Raw genomic sequence first — 25,001 nt, 5'->3', positions numbered from 1 at the left:
CTGAATCATGCTATCTATGTTTTTCCTCAGCTCCTGCACGGTCACCTTCAGCTGGTGTTTGGTTTGGCTGAGCTGGTCTCTGAGGGCTTCAGTGTGGGTGCTGGTGGACATGTGGATCTGTCTCTGCTCCTTGAGTCCTACTAGCTCTACCTCCAGCAGGGAGAGGTAGTCTCTGAGCTGTGCTATGGTGGTGTGGAGGAGTGGACTTGGGGCACAGGCTGAGGGGACTGTGTCTTCTGCAGTAGTCTTGTGGTTGTGGGGGGCTCTGTTTCTCCATCTTTACTGTGTGTTTGAAGAGTGACAACTGTTCTCTCTTTCACGCTGCTCTTTGAGAGATGGGAAGGCTGTCTTAGTGCTGTCTTAGATGGCAAAACTGTCTTAGTGTAGCTTTGTTTCCTTGCACCAAGACTGTCCCATTCTGGTACTTGTTGACTATTAGGAATCTGCTTTCTGGGATTTTTTCACAGTCTTCAAAGAAACAAATCAGTCAAACTTTGCAGATTCCATGCTTAGGTATATTTCTGTAGTTTTTACAGACAACTGAATGCCACATGTCTGTGTGTTCAGTGTAGAACAGCAGACTGCTGATGGTGTTTTTCCCTTTTATTAGGCTGCAGTCCTTAAATAAGGTTTCTGGACTTTCCCCTCTGTGTTTTTAGCATGTACTGCTGCCCGCTGTTCTCACAGTGTCTGCAGGGAACTCAAACTCTCTAGCTCCGCCTATTGCTCCACCTACTGCTGCAGCTATTCACATACAGTATATCTTTTTTTTTTAATGCCAGCAGCCTAACTGTCCACTTGGGGGAGGGGTGTAGCTGACTGCTCGGGGGAGGGGTGTAGCTGACCACTCGGGGGAGGGGTGTAGCTGTCTGTTCGGGGGAAGGGGCTCAGCTAACACCTTCACAGCCCTAACAGCTCAGCTAAAATCCTTTGCAGTTTTCTAGCAACTTATTAGCTGTAATTTGTGATGAAGCTCTTTCAGGACTGTGTAGAATATAGCCGTGTTCATTCATCCAGTGCTCTGCTATAACAGGTGCTTCCTCACCCCAAATGTGGTGTAGATCAGATCTGTATGCTGTTTAGTGACTCCAGTCCCACCTCTGTCAGCCTCTTAGATCCCCTGATCTGTCCCTGTAGTTGCCTCCTTTATGTTTATTCCAGGAGGTTTAAGTCCTTTTTCTCCTGTTCTCCCTTTGTTAGTCCTCTCCTCTGTTCTGACCTTTGTCCTTTTCTTTTCCTCTTCTTCTCTGCCGAGTTTGCCTGATAAACCTGTTACACTATTTTAATGTTTGTTAAAGTTTCTTTGTCAAATCTAATAACTTTCTGAATTATGTTTTCTAGTAAGATGTGACTTGATATTGATTGTTTTATAAGTTCTGTCTCATTTTTGCATTTATTTTATCTTATTCCCTACATGTGAATGTCTGTCTGATACTGTTCACTGTGAGCTCCTGTAACCAAAACCAAATTCCTCATATGCCAATAAAGCTTGATTCTGATTCTGAAGCCTCTTTCCCCCTCTATCTCTCTGTCTCTCACTCTCTCTCACTCACTCTCTCTCTCTCCCTCTCTCTCTCTCTCTCTCCCACTCCCTCCCTCTCTCTCTCTCCCTCTCTCTCTCTCTCTCTCTCTCTCTCTCTCTCTCTCTCTCCCACTCCCTCCCTCTCTCTCCCGCTCCCTCCCTCTGTCTGCCACTCTCTCCCTCTCTCTCTCTCTGTCTCTGTCCCTCTGTCTCTCTCTTGCCGCTCCCTCCCTCTCTATCCCGCTCCCTCTCTCTCCCCCCCCACTCCATCCCCCTCTGTCACTCTCTCTCCCCCTCTCTTTCTCTGTCTTTCACTCTCTCCTCCTCTCCCTTTCTCTCCCTCTCTCCCTCTTTCTCTCCCTCTCCCTCTGTCACTCTCTCTATCCCTCTCCCTCTGTCGCTCTCTCCCTCTTTCTCTCTCTATCTCTCTCCCTCTCCCTCTATCTCTCTCTCTGTCTCTCTCTCTCTCTAAAACACACACTCTCTTCCTCTCCTAATGTTAAACAGTATTTTGTGTGTTTTTACTGTAATAACAGTATTAAATGCTGTATTATTGCAGCTTCTGCACTAGCTTTGTATTGTATAGTTTTGTGGGTGTGTCAGTCGTATAGAACATTAAAGTGTAAAATGTCTGTAAATTGAACAGTTGCTGCATTTGTTTATGTCCGTGTTCATATAAAACAAGTACATCCAGTTTTATACTGAGTTGCCATGTGAACAGCTTATTAATAATATTGATATTTTCTATGTTTATTCCTGTTATTAGTGTTGTAGCTGATATTGATAATAGTTTTGGTGAGTTAATAGCGAGTCATTTATCAGATGTGAGTTTGATTGTACAGATTCACCAAAGATGAAACGGATAAATAAAAAAACACTGTATGAAATTAGCACGAGTTCTTTTAGTGATCAGATCAGACCAAACACAGCTTTGATGAATAAAGACTGAGTTTATTTCATTGAGTTTATTTAATATGATGTTGGCGATGCACCTGACAAAGTACCATTTCACCCCAAAGGGGAGGTTCTTTACTGTACGTTATTTTCTGTTTATAATAATAAAGTGAGAAGTTACATTTTTACATAAACACTTCATCTCTCACTTCATGTCTCTCTAACAATAAAATCTCCCCCACAAAATAAATTCTATTTTCCTGCTTCTGTCTCATGTCTTTGCTTTCTTTTTTTTATATTTGTCATACAGAGTAAATTCAGTTATGCAGGTTTTTTTTTTCTTTTTAACTCCTTGTGTGAGATGTTTGTGTGAGAAATGTGAGGACGTTTTTCTCCATCTCTCTACAGATTATGGGACTGCAGTATTACAGAGAAAGGCTGTAAAGCTCTGGTTAAAGCTTTGAAATTAAATCCTTCACACTTGAGAGAGCTGGATCTGGACTGGAATGAACCAGGAGAGTCAGGAGTGAAGATGCTTTCTGCTCTACTGGAAGATCCACACTATAAACTGGAGAAACTAGGGTAACTGTTTTCACTTTACACACACACACACACACACACACACACACACAGATGCACACATACACGTCTGTGTGTGTTTGTGTATCTAACGAAAGTCACTCAAATAAAAGGTCAGGACTGACTGGTCAGATTGTATAATGGACAGTAACAGTGGTAATGTCCACTGAACTTTCTGAATCTGTTCTGTCTTGTGATATTAGAGCAATAAGCCACAAGACCCCCTGTATTACTGTTGTTGTACGTGACACAAAGTAGAGTGGAATCCCTGTAAAAGCCTTGAGGGGCCTACAGCTTTTATACAATGGAGACACTTTGGCTTCTTTATTTGTAATATATTTATGTGTGCAGAAAAATATGTATATAGAGAGTTTTATAATGACTTCAGTCTCAGCCTCGTTTTAAAACTGAAACTATCCATGTTCTGCAGAGAGGAGACGACAGTTTGTTCTGTCTTTGGTTCATTTAGACGTCTTTGATCTGTATTTCTGAGATCATTTTAAAGCAAACAGAGACCAACCTGCTCAGGGGGTCTCAGCCCATTCATTTGGTGTGCACCACAGCTCAGATGGAAACGTTCTCAGTCACACTAACAAACAAGTGCAAAGGCGTAATTCTACCAGGGATCGTTTTAATCACACCAAACCTGCCGAGTCTGAACACACCCTACAAGTGTGAGTGTGTGTGCAGCAGTTTTCTCTCTGAATCCACATCTTTAAAACAAACAGTATTTAAATATTCCAAACTGCAAATCATCTATATTGGTATGGAAATGCCCTGCGATGGACTGGCGACCTGTCCAGGGTGTATCCTGCCTTCTGCCCGATGACTGCTGGGATAGGCTCCAGCACCCCCCCGCGGCCCTGACGGAGAAGTGGCTTAGAAAATGCATGGATGGATGGATGGGACGCTGCTATTTTAGCTGTTTTCCATTAAATTTCTCCCTCCTTATGCAAGTGCATTTTCTATCACAATCTCCTCATAAAATTCTCCTGAAAAATGAATAACTTGTGCTTATTGGCTGTTTTGACTGCTCATGTTTTTCATGTTTTACAGCATCCAAAGACGACCCAAACACTGAGTGATGGGAGCCTCTGACACTCTGAGCTTATGAGCAGAGGGCGATGTCTCATAGGACCAGTCTTGGTGGTCAAGTTTGGTCAGTTGTTTTCCTGTATAACAGTGGCTGCAGCTTGGACAGTATGTCTTTCAAACTCCTGACATTTGAGGACAACCCCACATTGTTTAGCAGGACACAAGGTGCTTCTCCTCCTCCCAAAGCGCCTGGGCTCAACATCAACCCTTTCAAACCAGTGAAAACGTTGATATCATATGATATCATTCTGAAATTATCATATCAAAGCCCAGTTATTTTAACCAAGGGGTGGTGTGGTCTTCATAGTAAAAGCCTGAGGTCATCACAGAAAAGGCCAGCTGTGTTAGCCTAAGGTGTTTCAGTGTACTTGGTAACAGCCTGAGGTCATCACTGTAAAACTCAGCTATAGACAATATGGTTTCCACGGTAACAGGTTAAGATGATCAAGGTAAATCCCAGCTTTGTCAGGCTCTGGTTAATTTAGTCTACATAACAGTCTGGGCTCATTATAGTCAGAGCCTAAAGTTAAACTACAAATATCTGATTTTCATGTTAAAGTTGGTGAGATTAAAACCTTCCAAGAACAAACAAACATCGACTTTCCAACTAGAACAAAATGTTTTAAGCAGGATGGAGAAGCAGCATAGAAACACCAGCTTTTCAGTCCAATATTATGTTTGGTTAAGCTCATAAGACTTTGGGGCACAAACCTCACAAAGCCTTTTTACAGAGTCCTTAACCCTGTCCAGCCTCGAGACTTACTCTGCCTCACTAATCTCACCTGGTCTTCTCAGCTTTAGAACTCAGGAACGCTTTAATGCCACAGTTTACTGCGCATTTCGTTAGAAACTGCAGAATCTACCATTTCTAATATTCAGCAGCTCCATCGCGGTCCGGTGAAGCATCTGTGAGAGATCCATTGTGGAGAAACAGTAAAAATAGACTGTCCTTCAAAGTTTCTGTTTTATTCTTCCAATAAAATTTCTGTGCTCATAAACTCGGCATGTGGACTGATAAAGATCTGAAGTTTATATTCTGGTACTCAGTTCTTTACTGTATGTTCTCTAAATAAGCCAGTATTTCTCTGATCATTTCTGGAAGGATCTTCATTATAAGAGTAGCTGTTATTAGAAGCAGCTGATTGTGAACACCCAGTGCACTAAAACAGGCTTTATTAGCTGGAATATCAGCCACATTGGCCCTGAACAAAAACTCAAAGGCCTGGCTGCTGTGTCAGTCTGTCACATGCAGGTTTAGCAATTTGCATGTGTCCTACAGGAGAGAACATCAAGAACAACAAGTCCGCCTGATGCTCCTCATCGACTGTGTCACAGTAGTAAGCCATGTAATGAAGAATCATCACAGTTCTTAGATTTTCATCTCAGAGACACTTTATTCTCACACTTTCTAACTGATATCTAAGCTGTGGATTGATTTTCTGAATAGATACAGTCAAAAATAAGTAAAAAAACAGGCGCTTGGTAAAATTCTGATCAAAACAAGTTCAGTTTCATAGAAATATCAAACTTCTGTGGACATTTTCCACTCAGGTGGTTACATATTTGAGAAGCCACATGTCTTTTGAAAGAAAAACCCAGCGTATTGCAGGTGGCTGCCTCATGTATTTACTACAGTTCCAACAACTGAAAGAGGAACTGACAAAACCGGGGAAACTAAACACACAGTAGAGCCTAAAAAGGCAGAATGTCTGTGTAGCTCAAAAACTGACAGACCTGAATGTTTTACTTTCTCAAGTTTCTCCTCCTTAACGTCATGGCAGGTGCATGTGGTGTCGCTATGACAACCAGCTACATTGATGGGGAGCTGTACCTGCAGAGGAAAAGGATGTAGCTGGTACCAAAAGCAGAGCTGAGCTGAGTTGTATCATGAAGTGGAAAAGCACCATCAGTGTGATCTTTGCTCCATTTTGACTCTTGTGAGAAAACGCTGACCTCAGTCCGAATGTCCACCAGGTGGCAGTAATTACTGCTGTTGACAGAATCCCTGAAAATTCATCTGAACAAAATTCCTTTGAGGAGGAAAGAGCTTCAAAAATCTCAGGACACCTAAAAGCCCTAAAAACGTCATCTGTGTCTTTTTTGGTTTTGATTAATAAAAACATCACATTTTATTTTGAGAAAACGACATCACGAACAGATTCATGACAAAAACTAAAGAAGAATCAAATCTACATGTTGTTTAAAATAAATCCTTACTGCAAACACAACCTTCATACCAAAAGACTCTTTTTCTACAGCTTCCTCCTGTTTGTTCTGTCATTCCTCTTGAAGAACTTCCCAGATGTTTATGGAGCTGGATGGATACTGAAACTGTCCGAGCAGCTCCTTAGAGCTGACCGATCAAGGTGGAGTGACCTTAATTGAGTCAGTCCTTCACTGAGAGGATCGTCTCTGTCTCTGTTCTCTCCATTTACAGGATTCATTCACTTTGTTTAAACAGCAACACTGAAAATCAAACTTTACTGAAAATCTTCAAAACTTTGTCGACAAATGTTTGGCAGGCAGTTTACAGAGCCATGAAGACGTATTTGCCTCATAATGTCTTTTGTTTTTGTATATTTGTCAAAATTAATTGATTCAGATTTCAAACTAAATGTAATTTAAGACAAAATAATAAAAAAGTAGAAAAAAATAAAAAGTTCTCCAAAACCAACTGGCCCTGTGTTCCTCAATCAACCAGTTCACCACATTTAGATACTAATTTGGATCAATTAAACTAGACAAACCCAGGCTTGATTATTGGCAGCTCTACTGAAAGGGCCACCAACATTCCTCCAAGAACTCAGCGACAGCTCCTGCAGGAACTCTGAATAGAACCCAGAAGGACATCTAAGGAACTTGCTCACCTCAGATAAGGTCAGTGTTTCTGCAGTTGATTGGTTCCAGCAGTTATTGCTGCTAAACTGGTGGCAGATCCAGTTATTAAGTTTAGGAAGCAGATCATTTTCTCATATTGGTGATTTAGATGTTTTCTTTCTTTCAATAAATGAACTGAGCGTTTAAAAACTGTGTTTTGTGTTTCCTCATGTTCTCATTGTCTTATACTGTGTAATGTCTGAGGATCTGAAACCATTTAGAAACACTTTGTACCTTCACACAGTCAGTGTCTTCTAAATGAGGGAGTCATTTGTAGGACTGCACAGAATCTGCATCTGCAGGCCTCCAACAAGAACATCACTCCATATATTTCAACATTCAAGTTGCTGAAAATCGTCTCAATCTATGCTGGTCTGATGGTTCTAGTTTGCAGAGCAACATCTGTAGAGGAAAAGCCCCCCAGTAAGCCCCTCTGAACAGAAATAAGCATATTTCTCATTTCAGATTTAAGAGATACAGGCAGGCGACAAATTAAAGGAATAACCTGAATGAACAATCAGAGAAACATAACGAGTGCAGATGGTTCCAGACAGGTGTTCTAGATAATACAGTAAAGCATTTAACCTCCTTTCAAACTCTGTGGCAGGTATGAAACGCTGAGCAGCTCAGTTGACCTTGATTTTGGATCATTTAGGGGCGCAGATGGAGCTTCAGTCACACAGACGTCTAAACTGGACAGTGTTTTAATAGGAACAGAGACTAAAGTGACCTCTGCATTTAGATCTGTGTGGAAGAATTTAGTAAACAGGGCTGGTCAGTAACTCATAGATGTTTGTGCGTTATTGTGATCTGTAAAGTAAAACATAAGAGCAGATGTTCCTCAGGAGACTGAAAATGTCAGTGAAGAACGTTGGGCAGTAGGGCAGGAACCCCTCATAAAGACCACTGAACATTTCAGAGCTCACTGGAAAAGTGATGGTCAGAATAGCCAGTTGTCCAGTTAAACACCTATGGGAGATTGTGGACAGATGTTTTAGACAGCACTGTCCACCACCACCATCAAACACCAGCTGAGGGGTCCTGCAGCACATCTGTAGAGACTTGCAGAGTTCAAGGCAGATTGAAGCTCTGATGGCTTGTGGTGACTCAGCAGCTCATTAAAGTACTTTACACTGTTTTTCCTTTAATCAGACAGATTTTATAATAAAATGAAAGAATGAACTAATTAATTTCTTAAAAATAGAATGTTTATATGATTTATTAATAAATAAAACCACACACAGATTGAACAATAAATAACAACAGCAATAAAATAATAATTATTAATATTATTGTATTATTAATTATATTATATTTATTAATAATATATATTATTAATAATATAGTTATTAATAAATATTATTACTATTTAATGATTAATTTATTTCATAATGATAATACTAAATGACAATCATAATTATTATAAGCATGATTATTATTATTATTATTATTATTATTATCATCATTATTGCCATTATTATTATACATACAAAACAAATCCTTTTCCATTCTTAAATTCTTGAATAAATACTTATTAATGAATTAACATATTTAATTATTATTTAGTCCATTTTTATTTTGCAGCTATAAAAATGATCAATAATGTAAATAAATGTATTTTATTATGATAATTATTGTTATTGTTTTAACATTAAAATAAAGCAAATATCAAATTACATATTTATATTATTGAATAAATAAATAGATAATAAACAAAAAATATTAACTTTTTAAATTATTCACAATAATACACAAACAGAATAGTATTATAAAAATACATATTAATAAATAAATTAGAATAATTAATACAATTATTTAATAATTTATTTATTTTATTACTTTAAGAATAATTATAACCATTATTTAAATAATGTACATTATTATTATTATTTTTATTATTTTTACATTAAAACAAATCAAATTGTTTTATTATTGAATAAATATATATTAACTGAAATTAAATAATATAATTCATACATATCAAATAACAATACATAATAATAGATTAAAAACAAGATGATTTAAAATCCTTTCGCAAGTAATGACGTGCTGAGCTGTGATTGGTCTGTTAGTAAATTGTTTCTGGTTCACTAAACAAAATTAAACTTAAAATTAAGTTTTGTTTATATTGACATTAATAATCACTGTTTCCCACATTTCCATCCATCCATCCATTTTCTAAGCCGCTTCTCCGTCAGGGTCGCAGGGGGGTGCTGGAGCCTATCCCAGGTCGCCAGTCCATCGCAGGGCAGACAGACAGACACAGACAGTCACTCACACCTAGGGGCAATTTAGCACGTCCAATTGGCCTGACTGCATGTCTTTGGACTGTGGGAGGAAACCGGAGAACCCGGAGGAAACCCACGCAGACACGGGGAGAACATGCAAACTCCATACAGAGTGGACCCTGGTCACCCAGCCGGGGAATCGAACCCAGGCCCTCCTCACTGTGAGGCGACAGCGCTACCCACCAAGCCACCGTGCCGCCTCATTTCCCACATTTATTATTATTATTATTATTATTATTATTATTATTATTATTATTATTATTATTATTATTATTATTATTATTATTATTATTATTATTATTATTATTATTATTATTATTATTATTATTGTTATTGTTGTTGTTGTTGTTGTTGTTGTTGTTGTTGTTGTTGTTGTTGTTGTGTGCTGAATTGGCTCCGGGCTTCACATCATTGAGGACAAACTCACTACAAACTTTAATTTAATAAAAGGAGCCTCGGCTGAATTTTAATGAATTGTTTCTAGAAATAAATTGTTCTTGTGTTTCCTCCACATGACTTACAGATCTGGACAGTTGTTTCTGGTGTGGTCACTGCTTTGTGTTACTGATTCATGTTTTTAAGACATTTTCTGAAAATGGTTCTGACGCTCAAACTTTAAACTGTTAGAGTTTCAAATTTGGTGGTGCTGTCCTCACACACTTTCTTCTGTTGGGCTAATTATAGAGAATGGGGAACTTGGGAAAGTTGGGTCCATGCAGACTGCTTTGGAATGATCCCAGATGCTGTTCCTGATGAGGAATCAACACGGCACTGTGGACCGTGTGGAACAGACGTGTGGAAAAGTCCTTCAGGAAGATGTTTGTACTGAGAAGTCAGGATCTGTCCAATAGAAACACTGCAGAAGCGTTTTTTACTGGACTGTGAGCTTCGTGCTGTGGAAGTTCTAGTCAGCTGTTCAGCGATTCACACCCAGAACATCTTTCTTTCAGTTCTGCACATCTTTGGATGCACTGATGGCGGTTTGTTCTTCATGTAGACGGGATTCACCTTCGTCAGTTTGATGTCTTTATTGTTTAAAGATGAATCTGTTTCTGTCACATGGATGAGCCTCAGCAGCTCTTCATTCATGAGATGATGGTGACAGTCAGACTGTCTGCTGTTCATGCGCCACAAATGATCTGATCCAGAAAAAACTCCCTCTGCCACAATATGCACAATATGATGAATATTTACATTCATCATAAAATAAGAATTTGATATTTAAAAACTGTCGGAGGTGCCTGGAAGTATTTAGAAGAGCTCAAATGAGAAATAAGCTGAACTTCATCTTTATGGAGCAAGAGTTCAGTGGAGTTTAGTATTAATACAAGATTTCATTTGTAGGACATTCATGGTGAGTTCGTATTAAGAGACCAGCGCAGCACTGAAATGGGCATTTACGTCATCAGAAGAGGGTGGAGCTCTTGGAGAATATGAAGACATTGACGCTGTTATTGTAGGAAACATCAGTTCAGTAGCACCAGACTGCAGTAATGCTTGGAGTAACCTGTGCACTGAATATGGCTCACCACAATGGGCGGAGATGCTGCTATGAATTTGGACATTCCTCGTGCCAAAGGATGGTGCAAAGCTCTCCCCATAATATTCCTGGTTTGGAGAACAAAGTCTTGGGATAGTCAAAGTAGGCTGTCCATTCTGGAAATATATGGAACTTTTCAATCAGCTTCTACTTTGATTGAAGAGCAATGGGCTTTTGAACGACGCTTAATCACATGAAACAGGAGCGGCTATTTGTCAACATCTCTTTTAAAATTCAGCGACGTTTCAATGATTTTCTGCACCACATGTCAGGATCCTGGTCGAGTTGAAGAACAGTTGGTCTTAAAACAGCCTGCAGTTCAATTAGAGACTCTTTTGTGCTGACAGTGTATAAAGTGGCCTTTTGAACAGTTTGATCTGATCATTTCACCCCAAATCTGCATAACAAGCTAAATAAGGCTGTGCTGACTAGAGGCAGTGCTGTGACTCTGTAGCCTCTATTTCTGGGGCATTATTCTGATCATTGATGACAGTTGGATGCTGTATAAAGTCATAGAACATTAATACTGTGTTATTGCGCTGTTGTGTGTTAAATATCTGCTGATGTAAAGTTGCACTTAAGGTTGACGTCATTACATAATTACTGATGTTACTTCATTGGTTCACTCATTTCTGAGCCACTACTTAAGACTTAAGTGATCGTGATAAAAGGTGCGCACATTTAGGTGAGCGTGTTTATAACTGCAGTGTTCTGTTTGAAGCTTAACGTTGTTTGTAAAGTTCCATTTTAGCTCGTGTTTCCTGCAAGACAAGCGATCATTTATTGCTGCCTGCGCACTTTTAGAGAAGTGTTTAGTCTGTTTTTCACTGCTCGGCTTTATTTAGTCTGTAATCTTGTTTTATTACTTCCTATTCGCTGTTTTTCTGTAGTGCTAAAGCAAATGTGTATTTTAGTTGATCCTAATATTCATGTGCGTTTGATGGGCCTTAATAAAGTGGCTGTAATTGTGTTTATTGTTATGATGTCATCGTCTTGACCGCGTGTTTAAATAGATGAACATTAATAAGTGTAGCTGAGGTTCATTTGTGAAATGTAACATTTAAAACTGGACATTAATAAATGCTCTGTGTTATAATTAAGCCGCTGTATCTAATAAACAATGAGGAACTGTTACTAAAAGTTAGTTGGGGTTATGGGCGGTGCCAGTTAGACGCAAACCGGAGCCCGTCGCGAATATTCTGGAGAATTCGACACTAAAGACGACCAGCCTCGTTAATTCTGAGCTAGAAATGGAAACAGCGAACACTACAGACAAAACGCCGCAACAAAACCATCAGAACGGCGCAGAAAACAGCGCAAACAGAAAGTTCTGCGGAGCCGCAATCTGCGGACGGAACAGCGCAGGTGGAGGCAACAGCCGAGACCAGCCAGCATCGAGCAGATTCTACAAGCCGTCCAAACGATGAAAGACGGCTTCACATCCAGATCTGACAAGTTATTCACCGCCATTCAGAACGTCCAGCAGGAGCTGCACGCCCATGAACCCCGCACGAGGAGGCAGAGAGCCGCGCGAGGACCAATGAGGTCCATATAGAGTCCCTGCAGGAGCAAGCTGAGGAAACGGAGGCTGCCATAAAGGCACTGACTCTGAAGGTGGACGATGTGGAAAACCGAAGCCGCAGGTCTATCTGCGCCTGGTGGGGCTCGCGGAGAGGCCGGAGGGAGGAGACATGTGCGCTTTCCTGGAGAGATGGATCCTCAAACTCTCGGCTCGGAAGTTTTTCCCAAGCCCTGAACAATCGAAAGAGCGCAGAGACTCGGAAGAACAGATGAAGGTGTAACTGATCCTGCACAGAGGAATATTCCTCCAAGAGCAGTCGGCATGGAATTCCTGAACTACAGTGACAAAGTTAGGACCATGAAGGCAGCGAGGGACAAGGGCGCCGTCCTGTTCGAGGGCAGGTGAGTGATGTTCTTCCCGGACATCTCGGCGGAGCTCCGCAGGCAGCGGAAACGCTTCGACGGGGTGAGAAACGAGCTGCGATCTCTCAGCATTCCCGACCTCCGATACGGCGTCGTCCACCCGGCCACCTTCTGCGTGACATACAAGAGAAGAGCAATTCATTCAACTGTCCAGTGGAAGCGAGCAGATCTGTCCAGGGTTTGGGAAGGAGCCAGGAGCAGCGCGGGACGGACCCGACTGATGAGGCCGATGTCGGTTGATAAGTAGGCAGTAATTCTTTGACCCACCAGCTGGTACACTGTAAAAAAAAAAAAAGAAAAAAAGTTCAACAAACTTTAAAAAAGTGTCAACTTATTACAAGTGATTTTTTGAGTAAATTGAACTTTTCCCTCAAAAGTCTGCCCAACTCACAATATAAAGTTAAATTACGAGTTCACTTAAAATATTTTGTCCATGGAATGAATTAAAGGATAAAGCAATGTTAGTTGGGAAAACAAAAGCTATCACAACTTATAAAAATGAGTCCAGATGGTTAACTTAATATTTTAATGCAAAAGCAATAAAGTAATATAGCATATTTATAGTAATAAAGAACACAGTCCAACAAGATGAACATTAATAAAACATTTATTAAAGAGTATTAAAACATTTAGTAAAGACATTTTCTCCAAACTATTCTTTAAATGGAAAAATGGGGTAAAATGACAATGGAAACAAGAATGTGGATGTCACGGTTGGCCCCTCCCAGTCCTGTCCATGTGTTCATGTTTTGGTTTTGTTACTCCGCCCTTGATTGTGTTCACCTGTTCCTCATTGTCCCGTGTATTTAAGCCCTGTATTTGCCCCTTGTGTTTGCCAGTCTTTGTATGATTGTATTGGTCTTTGTTTGATGTCTCGGTCTTTTGCTGGTTATTCCGGCTTATGTCATGTCTGTCCCCCAGTCTGTCTGTGTTGGCTATACGACCCTGGACTGCTTTGACCACGACCCTGGATTTGCACATAATAAATCTCGCTTATCTCAGCGTATGCGTCCGCCTCCTCGCTCCACCTAGTGGACTGGCCAGAGTAACACCAAATTCACCTTTGGACTGAACTATTCTTTAATCTACTGTTTAGTCATTTTCATATGGGGTCCAATTAAACAAAATAAAAAGTAAATAAAAATAAATTGCCATGTGTTCAATTGTGCATACCCAACAAATTCAGAATAAGAACTATAAAATCTGCTAGATAAAATTCAGCATACAACCTCATTACACTAAACCTTTAAATTAAAGGAATAGTTTGGTGAATAAAAATACCCATAATGCAATCAGGATGCACAGACAGCAACCTGGTTGCACACAAAGCTCAGTCTGAAAAGCCACTGTTGATAATAACTGGGCAATCATTTATTTCAACAAATCCACAGATGGACTCAATAGATTCATTTTCAGTCTAGGTTCACTTATTAACAATTAAGTTTGCTTGTTGAAAAGTTTTTGGACATATATTTTTGCCAAGCTGACAATTATGGTGCCATTATGGTTCTTCTGGTAGCCTTGGATCACTAGAGCAAGTGGGGAAAATGTGTGAACTGGATTTTTTTTAAATTCACCATACTACTCTTTTAAGGAAATACAAATAATTTCCATGTTAAAAGACTGGAAACAGCATTAATAACTACAGGAAGCATTTCAAAATATAAGAGCCAGTACTTTTCACTTCACAAATCTGCAAACTGAGCAACTGTTAATTTCAAAATTTAAATTTCAAAAAACACAATAACTCCCTTGATTTAAACTTTTAGATGTAAAAAAATAAAAGCTATTGATCAAATCATTTGCACTGTTCTATTACTCACACACATGTATGTTAATTACTGAAAAAGGAGAGATGTGTAATGCAACCAAAAAAATGCATTCTAAATGCAGCACTAAGCAGATCTATAGGTATATAGCACACTGAATGGTAATTAGCAGACATTTCTTCAGTAAGCTGGATGGATTTAACCACAGCAAAACTGTTCTTTGTTGATGTGACACAGCCAATACATTTCACAACACTTTGCAAACATGCAAACTGAACTGTTTAGGATTTCAAACTGCTTTTTACAGCAAAACTCGACTTGCATTACACTTTTTTAGTAATAAACAAAAATGAGCAAAAAGGCTATCGACTCCACTGATCAAACTACTCAAATTTTCTATGTTAACTACTGAAAAAACTTGATAGCTGTGTAATGCAGCCGGGTGTAATGCAGAACCATTTTTGGTGTTCAGAAAACAGAAGGGGTCAGTGACCAAGGGTAGAGTGGAGGATTAAGCATGCAAAGACCTGTCCACTTAGCAGAGTTTAATCTTGAGAGACTGTACTCTCGCAGAGCAAGATCGACCAAGATCCATGAAAATCTTCTGTATCGCCTCAAAGGTGTACTTGAGCTCTTGGGGATATTCCACATTAATGGCATACAGAAGGTCAAACAAGTACACAAATGCTGTTGGCAGATCAACAATGTCCTGAAGAACAACAGCCTCCTCCAGGATAATTGCAACGTTTGTGACTTCTGGCAGATGTCGCAGAAGCCACGTTATCTTTCATTACAGAAAGAATTCCAATCTGTACATCTTTGGTGTAGTGGTCCTCAGCATCTGTTTCCTGGGTGGGAGAGGGAGAGAAAGAGAGCGAGAGATCAAAATATTTTTATACATTCACAAAGCACTAAGCATATCTTCAATGTAGGTAAAGGCACCACTTACCAGGCATTTCTTCAGTAAGCTGGATGGATTTTCCCGCAGAAAAAGGGGCAACCCCTCAAGTACTGTTCTTTCCCGACTGGCAACAATATCAGTCACCTGAGCAAACACATACGGTTGACAATACTTGTAGAAACCAGCAGCTCTGGTTCAATGTTTAGCAAATGTATCAAGAGCCATGTTCATTCCTGTTTGTAAACATATTTTTAAGGTAATATGAACATAGCCACAATATGCAAGTAGCCAACATGCAAGTAGCTACTCCAGATACAGACTACAGAAATACATGTGAAATTGACATTAGGCATTAATCATTATAAGATATTAAACTGTGACCATGCAGGGACGAACTTGGTCAGCAACAAAGATGTTTCATTGTTGCTGCACTATAGTAAGTAAACTCTAGATATTATGCATACATATCCCAGAATATCAGCATAAATACTCAAATCAACCTTTCTAGCATGAAGGACATTCAACACTCAATCACTGATATCATATTTTTTCTCCATTCTGGCTGTTGATGTGAACATTATCTGAAGCTTCTGACCTGTATCTGCATTATTTTATGCCCTGCACTGCTGCCACATGAATAGTTGATTACATAACTGCATGAATGTGTAGTGTACCCAAAGAAGTGCTTATTAAATCAAACTCCATCAACTAAAAAAAAAATATTCATCTAAATAATGGTAATTTTACTGACAGCAAAAACCTACTCTTAACATGTCTAATGTAAGTTAACGTAAAAAGATTAGACTGGATAATTTTAGAGCATTTCTATTAGCCTATTTATGAAAGTCACACAGGAACAATACCTATTCATCCAGGTTCTCCGAAAGTATCTTCATTTCCTGCCCAAATGCCTCCCTGCGCCTTCTATACAGCTTCAGGGAAGGTGCTGTATATTTGTCTAGAGATCCTTTAAATGTGCTCAGCAGGTTAATGTTTGTGATTCGAAAGAACTCCCTGCAGATCTGCTTACAACAAAGCACAGAAAACAGACAATTTGATTAATTCAATTCAGTTCAATTCAATTCAATTCAACTTTATTGTCATTATACAATACAGGGTAGTACAGTATAATGAAACACTATCGGGCTACTTTTCCAGTGCAGTAATAAAAGGTTAGTTTAAATTGTCACAATGGATCATTAGTGAAATAAAATACCACGATTCAAAAACACAAGCATTTACCTCCTCCTCTTAAAAAAGCATAGGCCACCTCTCCCTGATCTCTTCAACAAGTGGTTCAACCTCTACGACCTCCTTGCGCCAAAAGAGAATGTTGCTTCCATCTTCTGACAAATAAGTGTTGCATCTATCCTCTTTTTCCAAGTTTCTTCAACAGTGGCAACTCTTTAATTTTCAAGAGATTCATCTGTCTGGCCTTCTGGGTGATCAGGTAAAAAGTTGACCTCTGCTCTTTTAGACTTCTTCATGCATGCCTTCAGCCCTTCACCCTCACCTCTTTCTCTTTTCCGGTTGATATTCACTTCCAGCATCCCGCAATTAGTTGTCAAGTTTAAATTTAATTCTCATCACCCAGCCATCCCAACCTGAACCTGTGCCAGGTTCTTTAAGGCATGGATGTTTCTGTATAAGAGCAGATGCAATTGACTCAATCTCACATGCATCAGGATAGGCTTTGATTTCAAAAATGGTCTGTGCAAGCTTGTCCAGTATCTCAGACTTCATGTCCCTGTGGACATTCAAGGGTTTCTTTGTCTCCTGATAGATCTCATTAGCCTTTTGCAGCCCAAGTTCAACATCAAGTGAAAACATAGGCCCACTGAAGGGGGAAGGCCACTGTGCAACACTTCGCAAGTTTTTTGGGCAAACCGTTGTTGGACTTAGGAGTGAACCTGAAGAACGTGACAAACTTGCTGTGTCCAGGGAGGATACAGAGCTTACATCTGATATGTCTTGTGCTGATGATCAATGCTGTGCAAGTTACACAGTGCATTATCAAAGTCTGGGTCTTCAAATTGCAACTCAAATCCCTTCTTTAGTTGTAATTTTTCCTCTAAAGTCTTCAAATGGTCCAGAGACTTGGGTACCTCAAGCGGCTGGACTCGCCTGACTTTGGCCTCAGTAATATAAATCCGGAGCAACCTTTTGTGGGCCAAAAAATAAAACAAAATGCTAAGATATAATAATAAAGAAAAAGAGAAAGTGAGGGAAACAGTTTTTTATGTCTAGCACATGTACCAAGCATTTTATGGCAGGTTTCTTTGTTCCAGTCCATGAGGGCACAGTTTTTTAACTTCCCTGCTTAAATACACATGATTCAACAACCTCTTCTCAAAAATATTCCATGAATGCATATGTACAGCACTTGTAACACTTTCATATTAGATGCTACTTAAAGATGAGATTTAGAAAATTTGTTCAAATTCTCCTTTAACTGCCATGTGATTTGCACTGGCAAATGTGAAAAGCCCTGACCAGTTTACTTTGTAAATGTGTGTGAATAAAGTTCGGGGACCTTGAGCCACATTACCTGTTTTGTTATGCAGAGGAATTCATACACATAAATGCAGAGGTTGAGTTTATTACTTTGAACAAAATACTGGCTAAGAGTTCCAAAATCCAAGCATATCTAGTGTACAAGCATAAATACTCTCAACAAAGTAAAAACACTTTTGATGTCACAAGCAGTTTGGTACCAACTTTGTACGCGGTCAGGGGGTGGAAATCATTTAACATATCAGGATCAAGCACATGACCGTCATCAAAACTGCTTTTCTGAATCTCAGAAGACCTAAAATGTTCAAGATACCAGGCCGACAGTGTCTTACAAAGGAATGACACATCTTTTGGAATCACTACACATTTCAAGATTTTGTACAACTCTGGCAATCCACTACATTGTCCTGCAGAGAGGATCATGTCAGCCATATATCAGACTCCATGTAAATGAACATCAGAGGAAAAAGACAATGTGGTTGCATCTGGATATTTCCTCTCAATTGCTGATTTAACTTTTCCTTCCAAAGAACTAGCTGAATAGACTTTTGCACTCTCTACATACAATGATTGTTTGAAAAGGTCATGACCATGTAGATGGTATGCCATCATTTGTTGGTGTTTTGTGGCAAGTGTAAGAAGAACATTCTTGAAGTTGTGTGTATCATGCAGAACTTTTTTGAAATAACTGTGCTTTGCTTCGAATCGCATTGTCCAAAGAGACACCAATGTCCCAAAACAGCGAATTAACCAAGGGTAATGATCAACAAAGTGATGTTTTGGATGAAGAGTTAAGTCAGGAAAAGTTTCAGTCAACAAATTACGATGGTCCAAGATCTTGCTCTCAAAATAGCAGAGAGTTTCTTCTGAAAATTTAGTGGAACCATCTCAACAATGACTTTCAAGTCTATAAGTATCTCCCAAGTTAATTTTCTGGGATTCTGGACCCAATCATAAGAGGAAGCAATTGTAGTAGTGTACAATTTTCAATTTTGCATTCCCACTTAGTGTTCTCTTGGCAAAACTTGTTTTGGATATGACTTTTGGTTTGTTGACCCTGTCGGAATTTTTGTATGGGAAGGACGTAATACAATTATTCAGTTGGCGAACGGACACATATACAAAGTGATTTTTATGTGTCCTGTCATAGAGATATTCTGTTGGCTCTACAATGGAAAAATGCTCTTTGATGAACAAATTTCTCTTATAATCAGTTGACAAACCCCCTTTAACTGATATAGTCTGCTGGATAACGTTGGTTTCAAACACAGCATTACTAATTTCCTGGATGATACCAGGATCTATATCAACTTTCTGCTTGAGCAACACTTCTTTGATAGTTTCAAAAGCAACTACCTTTGAAAATACAAAATATCATGTATTTCTTCAATTATTTTCTGAATTGCATACTTTGAAACATGTAAAACAGTTTGCATGCAGAGAAATCAAGATGCAAGTTTACGTTCAAGAGTCTCCCTATCAACACTCTCCAACTCACAATTCAACACATTAGTACCTTGACCAGTCTGCGAGAATGTACTTGTTTCTCCGAAATCTTCAATAAAGTCTTTTCTTGCCTCAGTGTCAAATCCAATTTAATTCTATATACTGAACTTCTTAAATATCTTGCTGTGTGAGTTTGGTGTATTCTACTTTTATGAGTAGAATAATATCTAAGCTTGTTGGTTTTGTATTGGCAACCTACAAATAGACAGCTCACTGTCTCATGACTCCTTAAATGCCCAAAAAAGGATGACTAAAAAATCTGCTTTCGCAAATGTTTTTAAACTCACACTTAAATGTTGTGTTGACTTTAATCTGTATTTGAGTGTGGAAACATGCCAGATGTAATTTTAAAGCACATGTTGTTTTAAAGGAGCAAACATAATCCAAATAGAGGCAGGGCCACTTTCTCCCTGGACGCCCTTGTCCGTGACGAAGCAGGTAATGCTTAAGTAAAACCTCAGAATCAGGGTGGGAAAACTTGCAGTCTTTACACTGCATCCGAGCCACAAATGGTCTACATCTGGGGGAGAAACAGAAAGAAAAACATTCAAGAAGAAATATGCATAACTAAAACAATATTCTCTGTTTATGCAACCTGTCCTCTTACTGAACAAGGGCAATAAAACTGAATCTATAAATTCTCTGAAACGGCTTCTTAATTCTAAGCATGTTCTATGCATGTTCCTTTGAGAGACTTCACTCAATTTGCTATAATATTTCTCTAGTCTTTTACTCAACATTTTCTTTAATTTTGGAAAGCAGACAAAAGATAAAAATGAAATGAACGTTAAATAAACAATTTAAATGTTTTTGGCTGCCAAGGTGCTGAAACAAATTCAACCACATTACTACCGACTAGTTTTGATATTCAGGGCTAAAAAAAAAAAATCCACCTCAATAAAAGTTTCCATATTCATAAAAATGACATTAAGGTGATATGTTTTGGTGAATGTTATTTTAATACATAAAAGCAGCATCTATTAAAAAGATCAATTATGAGAGAAGTGCTTAAATATTTACATATTACAGTGTCATGCAAATGATTCATAGGAATACAATGTGCAAAAACATTAGCTATCAGTCCAGCAGTGTTCAAACCAGGCTGTAATTTCAGTTATGTGAGCACTTTCTGTAAAATTAACATAGAAATATTTAAAAAGCATAATTACCTGGATTCCTGGCAGGGTGCTCACAAATGTTCATATCGAACCACACAGCAGGACACTAAAGCCTAAAGTGAAGAACATTCCAACAGAATTAATTATATGTGGAATTTTAAGCTGCATTTAGGAGGAAAACTGTGACATTTGCTAACACTGCTTTAAAAGTAAGTGTGGAGAAGAAACTTTTGGAGTGGAAAGGTCGATTTGAAAGAATGAGTCAAGTGAGAAGAATCAACTCAATAATCAAAGTTAGTGTTTAAGCGCTTGAGCTCTGCAGAAACACTGACCTTATGTTGCATGAAATTTTCATGTCGGAAATATCGTATTTACAAGATGAGTGCACATGAAGTCCACCACAAACTCATATTTATGAGCTTGAATTTTTCGATAAGCTAAAAATTTCCGAGTTGGCAGCAAGTTAATAAAAAAGGTGACGAAGTTGATAAAGGAGCAGCACATAAACACTGCATTTTTTATGACTCATCCACACATGAAAAAAAGTTAGGAACAAGTAACTAATACTTCTTACTGGATAAAAATATTGCTCACTGAAAGATCTACTTGTTTTGTTTGCAGTAACACATACTTGCTCTATTGGAAACAGAAAACCAAAAAAAATTCCTAGGGTGTTCTTGTTGTGTCCGTCCAAAATCGCTTGAACAGAAATCACGTTGTACTTACGAGCACCAAAGTCGTAAATACGAACTTCGAAGGTGCACTTGAAAGCAACATTAATGAACCTCTTCACATTTGAAGTTCATTCAGCATTCTCTCCCTCTCTCCATGTAGAGAAACTGAACACCAGCTGATAAAGCTTCAGCACAAACCCCTCACCCCCATAAAGCTCAAATTATCGTCTCACCCCAATTCTCACTTCCACCTTAAATAGTTCAGCAGTTGTTTTTAAGGTGGCACAGAGAATTCAACGTTGTCAACCCCACTGACTTAATGATGGTTTCAAACACACTCAAGTGAATTCTGTTATTATTTGACATACAGCATCTATAAGATGTCCTTTTTGAATTAGGTTAAGAGAGTGGTTTCTGCATGCATATTAACTTACACGACACAAACGGGCGAATTATGGCTTCAATAGCTAGCTAAGTAATGTAGCTAGCTAGCTAACACTAGCTACATTTAGCACTATGCTAACACTGCTATACCTTATTAGCTGCATTGGCCTTTAGAGGAAATGAGACCATTAACACACATTAAAACTTTGTTGAAAATGACTTATTTGAAAATAACATTTTCTAGAAACTGTGGCCTGTTTATACAAGATGTCATATTTTGTCGACAGCTGGGCGTATAGTCGAATATAAGTGTTATTCTGCTTATAATATTGAAACATTTGATTTTAACCTCAGGAATTACTATGAACCTTTAAGTATACAATGTTGAGAAATGTTGTGAAAATAAGTAAATTTATCTGCAACATGACTTACTACTGAAAATTTACTCCATACCTTGGGCAGTTGTTGTACCTAAATGACTAGCAAAAGTGCATAAGCTCCTGCACAGGCAGGGAAACCCCTTAGCAAACGCTACTAACTTGAAGTGCGCATGTGTTAATTAAACTAGTTAGTACAGTGGACAAGAAACGTAAAATTGTGAGTTACATCAACAAAGGAAAAAAAGTTAGGAATACATTGGAGCTGAATTTGTTGAAATTACTTAAGATGATATGTGAACCCCACCAACTTTTTTTTAGTTCAAATTACATTCTTACTTTAGTGTCGAGAACTAAAGAAAAGTTGGAATTTTTACAATGTGGTACCATTTTCAGGTTGCTGAACATTCGCTCCCTGTCCAACAAATCATCTGTGCTGCAGGAGCTTACAATTGTATTGACATACTTTTCCTAACTGAACAAGCTGGTGATTTCTATGCTCTAAATCAAGCGACCCCACCCAATTTCGAATATATCTGCAAACTTTGTTCTTCTGGAAGAGGAGGTGGTCTAGCTGTGATTTTCAATACTAAAGTCAACATCACAGAAAATAGGATAACAGCTTCTACTTCTTTTGAATATCTTGCTCTTAAATGACCTGGCTCTGTTATTGCACTGTTACTTTACCATCCCCCAAAACCTAATGCTTCTTTCCTTTCTGAATTATCTGAGTTACTCACACTTGCCTGTTCAGTTTCTCCCAACCTCCCAACTTCTTTGGAATGTTTTGCAGGCATCAAATTCAAAATGAGTGAATATTTGCAAAAAACAACAAAGTTTATCCGTTTGAACATTAAATATCAACTTATCTTTCTAGCCTCATTATCAATCAACACAGCACAAACTCCTGTCATCTCTTCTCAACAGTCACCAAACTTTTTAAACCCCCTGATGGCATTGTAGCTGCTTCTTCCGAACTTTGCAACACATTCCTTTGTTTATTTGGATCTAAAATTGCAAACATTAATAGCTCCCTGGCAACCGCTACTGCTGATATCCCTTTTCAATCTTCTCCTTCTACTCTTCCTCCTGGCTATAAACCATTCTCTTCCTCTCTTTCTGCCTTTAACATTGTCGAATCGTCCTTCATTGCTGACATCATAACTATTTGTAATAACACAACCTGCTCTCTTGATCCACTTTCTACAACCTTAACTAAAGCCAGTCTGCAGACTGCAGACTGCAATTTCCCCCTGGGATCAATAAAGGAATCTGAATCTGAATCTGAATCTACCTGTCCTGGTCCCTCACCTTACCACCCTTATTAATCAATCATTGCACCTTGGCTAGGTTCCTTCAATGTGTAAGATTGCCCCAGTTACACCTATCCTTAAAAAATAGGCCTTGACCCATCTGACCTAAATAATTACTGTCCTATCTCTAATCTTCCCTTTCTATCTAAAATTATTGACTGAACCATTGCCAGTCAGCTGCAAGAGCACCTAACATCTAATAATCTCTTTGAGCCTTTCCAGTCTGGTTTCCATCCATTTCACAGTACTGAAACAGTCTAATTAAGGTCACTAATGATCTCCTTGTGTCTGCATATGCTGGTGCTTTAAACATCCTGTTACCAGTTGACCTAAGTGCAGCCTTTGACACAGTGAGTCATCCCGTTCTCCTGTCAAGGCTACATGAACTGGGCATTGATGGTACCGCCCTGGACTGATTTACATCCTACCTGACCAATAGGCAGCAGTTTATCACCCTCTCTGGTCATACTTCTTCGACCTCTGCCATCTCTCAAGGGGTCCCACAAGGATCCGTCCTTGGCCCTCTACTTTTCATTGTATACATCCTTCCCCTTGGACACATACTACATCGATACCATGTTACCATGTTAAATAGTGGCAAAACCGAACTTATTCTCATTAGATCCAAATCAACCCTCAAGAAAACTCCTCCTCTCACACTTTGCATTGATGATGTAGCTATCTCTTCTTCCCCATTGATCTGAAATCTAGGTGTCATCCTCAATTCAACTCTCTTGTTCACTGCTCATATTAACTCCATTGTCAAAATTACATTTTTCCATCTGTGCAATATTGCCAAAATCAGATCATCCCTCTCTTAGTCAGCTGCAGAAATCCTTATCCATGCTTTAATTTCCAGCCGTCTCGACTATTGTAACTCTCTTCTAGCGGGAATCAGCTCTTCCTCCATTCACAAACTTCAAATGGTCCGCCCGTCTCCTCACTCACACTCGCGCACAGCACCACATTACCCGTTCTCTAACGTCTCCATTGGCTTCCTGTGAAATATCGCATACAGTTGAAAATTCTTCTGCTTACCTATAAAGCTCTTAACAATCTCACCCCTTCTTACCTGTCTGATCGTCTTCTTCCCTATAAACCCTCTTGCTCTCTCAGGCTGTCTTCAGCTGGACTACTTACCACCCCTCCATCTAACCTCCAAAACTTTGGTGACCGAGCTTTCTCAAGATCTGCCCCTCAACTCTGGAACTCTCTTCCACTACTGGTCAAACAATCCAATTCACTCTCCATATTCAAATCTAACCTGAAATCATATCTCTTCGCACTTGACTATAACTTCCCTCATACCTTCAATGTCTGCCATTGTACAGCATTACTGTTCTTATGTAAACTGCTCTGTCTCAACATACTCATAACTTGCCCTCGGTCTGTTATGCTCCTTCATTAGACCAGACCACATACTGCCTTGTCTTTTTGTATAAATTACTGTGCTCTTGTTGTCTGTGTTAAGGGTGTTATTTATGTACTCTGAATTGTAAGCATATTTGGGTCCTTGATAAAGCGCTATATAAAAATAAAGAAATATTATTATTATTATTATTATTATTAGGTGACCAGCTGTGATTGATTACAATAAAAACTGAACTAATCACTTAATACAATAAATAATAATACAATGAATAAAAAAAAACTACAATGACAAAACATAAACATATTTTTATTCATATACATCATTATATTATACT

General features: G+C 38.9%; 2 protein-coding genes across 5 annotated transcripts in view; one reads left to right on the top strand and one right to left on the bottom strand.

Moving 5' to 3' along the window:
- Positions 1–25,001, bottom strand: part of LOC108415618 (protein NLRC5-like) — an 802,877-nt gene that overhangs the window by 636,728 nt on the left and 141,148 nt on the right.
- LOC108415395 (NACHT, LRR and PYD domains-containing protein 3-like) overlaps positions 1–25,001 on the top strand; it is an 843,678-nt gene that overhangs the window by 702,404 nt on the left and 116,273 nt on the right. The window lies entirely within an intron of this gene.

The sequence above is a fragment of the Pygocentrus nattereri genome, chromosome 9, assembly GCF_015220715.1.
Source record: "Pygocentrus nattereri isolate fPygNat1 chromosome 9, fPygNat1.pri, whole genome shotgun sequence".
Classification (NCBI taxonomy): Eukaryota; Metazoa; Chordata; class Actinopteri; order Characiformes; family Serrasalmidae; genus Pygocentrus; species Pygocentrus nattereri.
The sequence above is the reverse complement of the archived record's forward strand: the minus strand, read 5'-3'. Positions and strand labels throughout refer to the sequence as shown.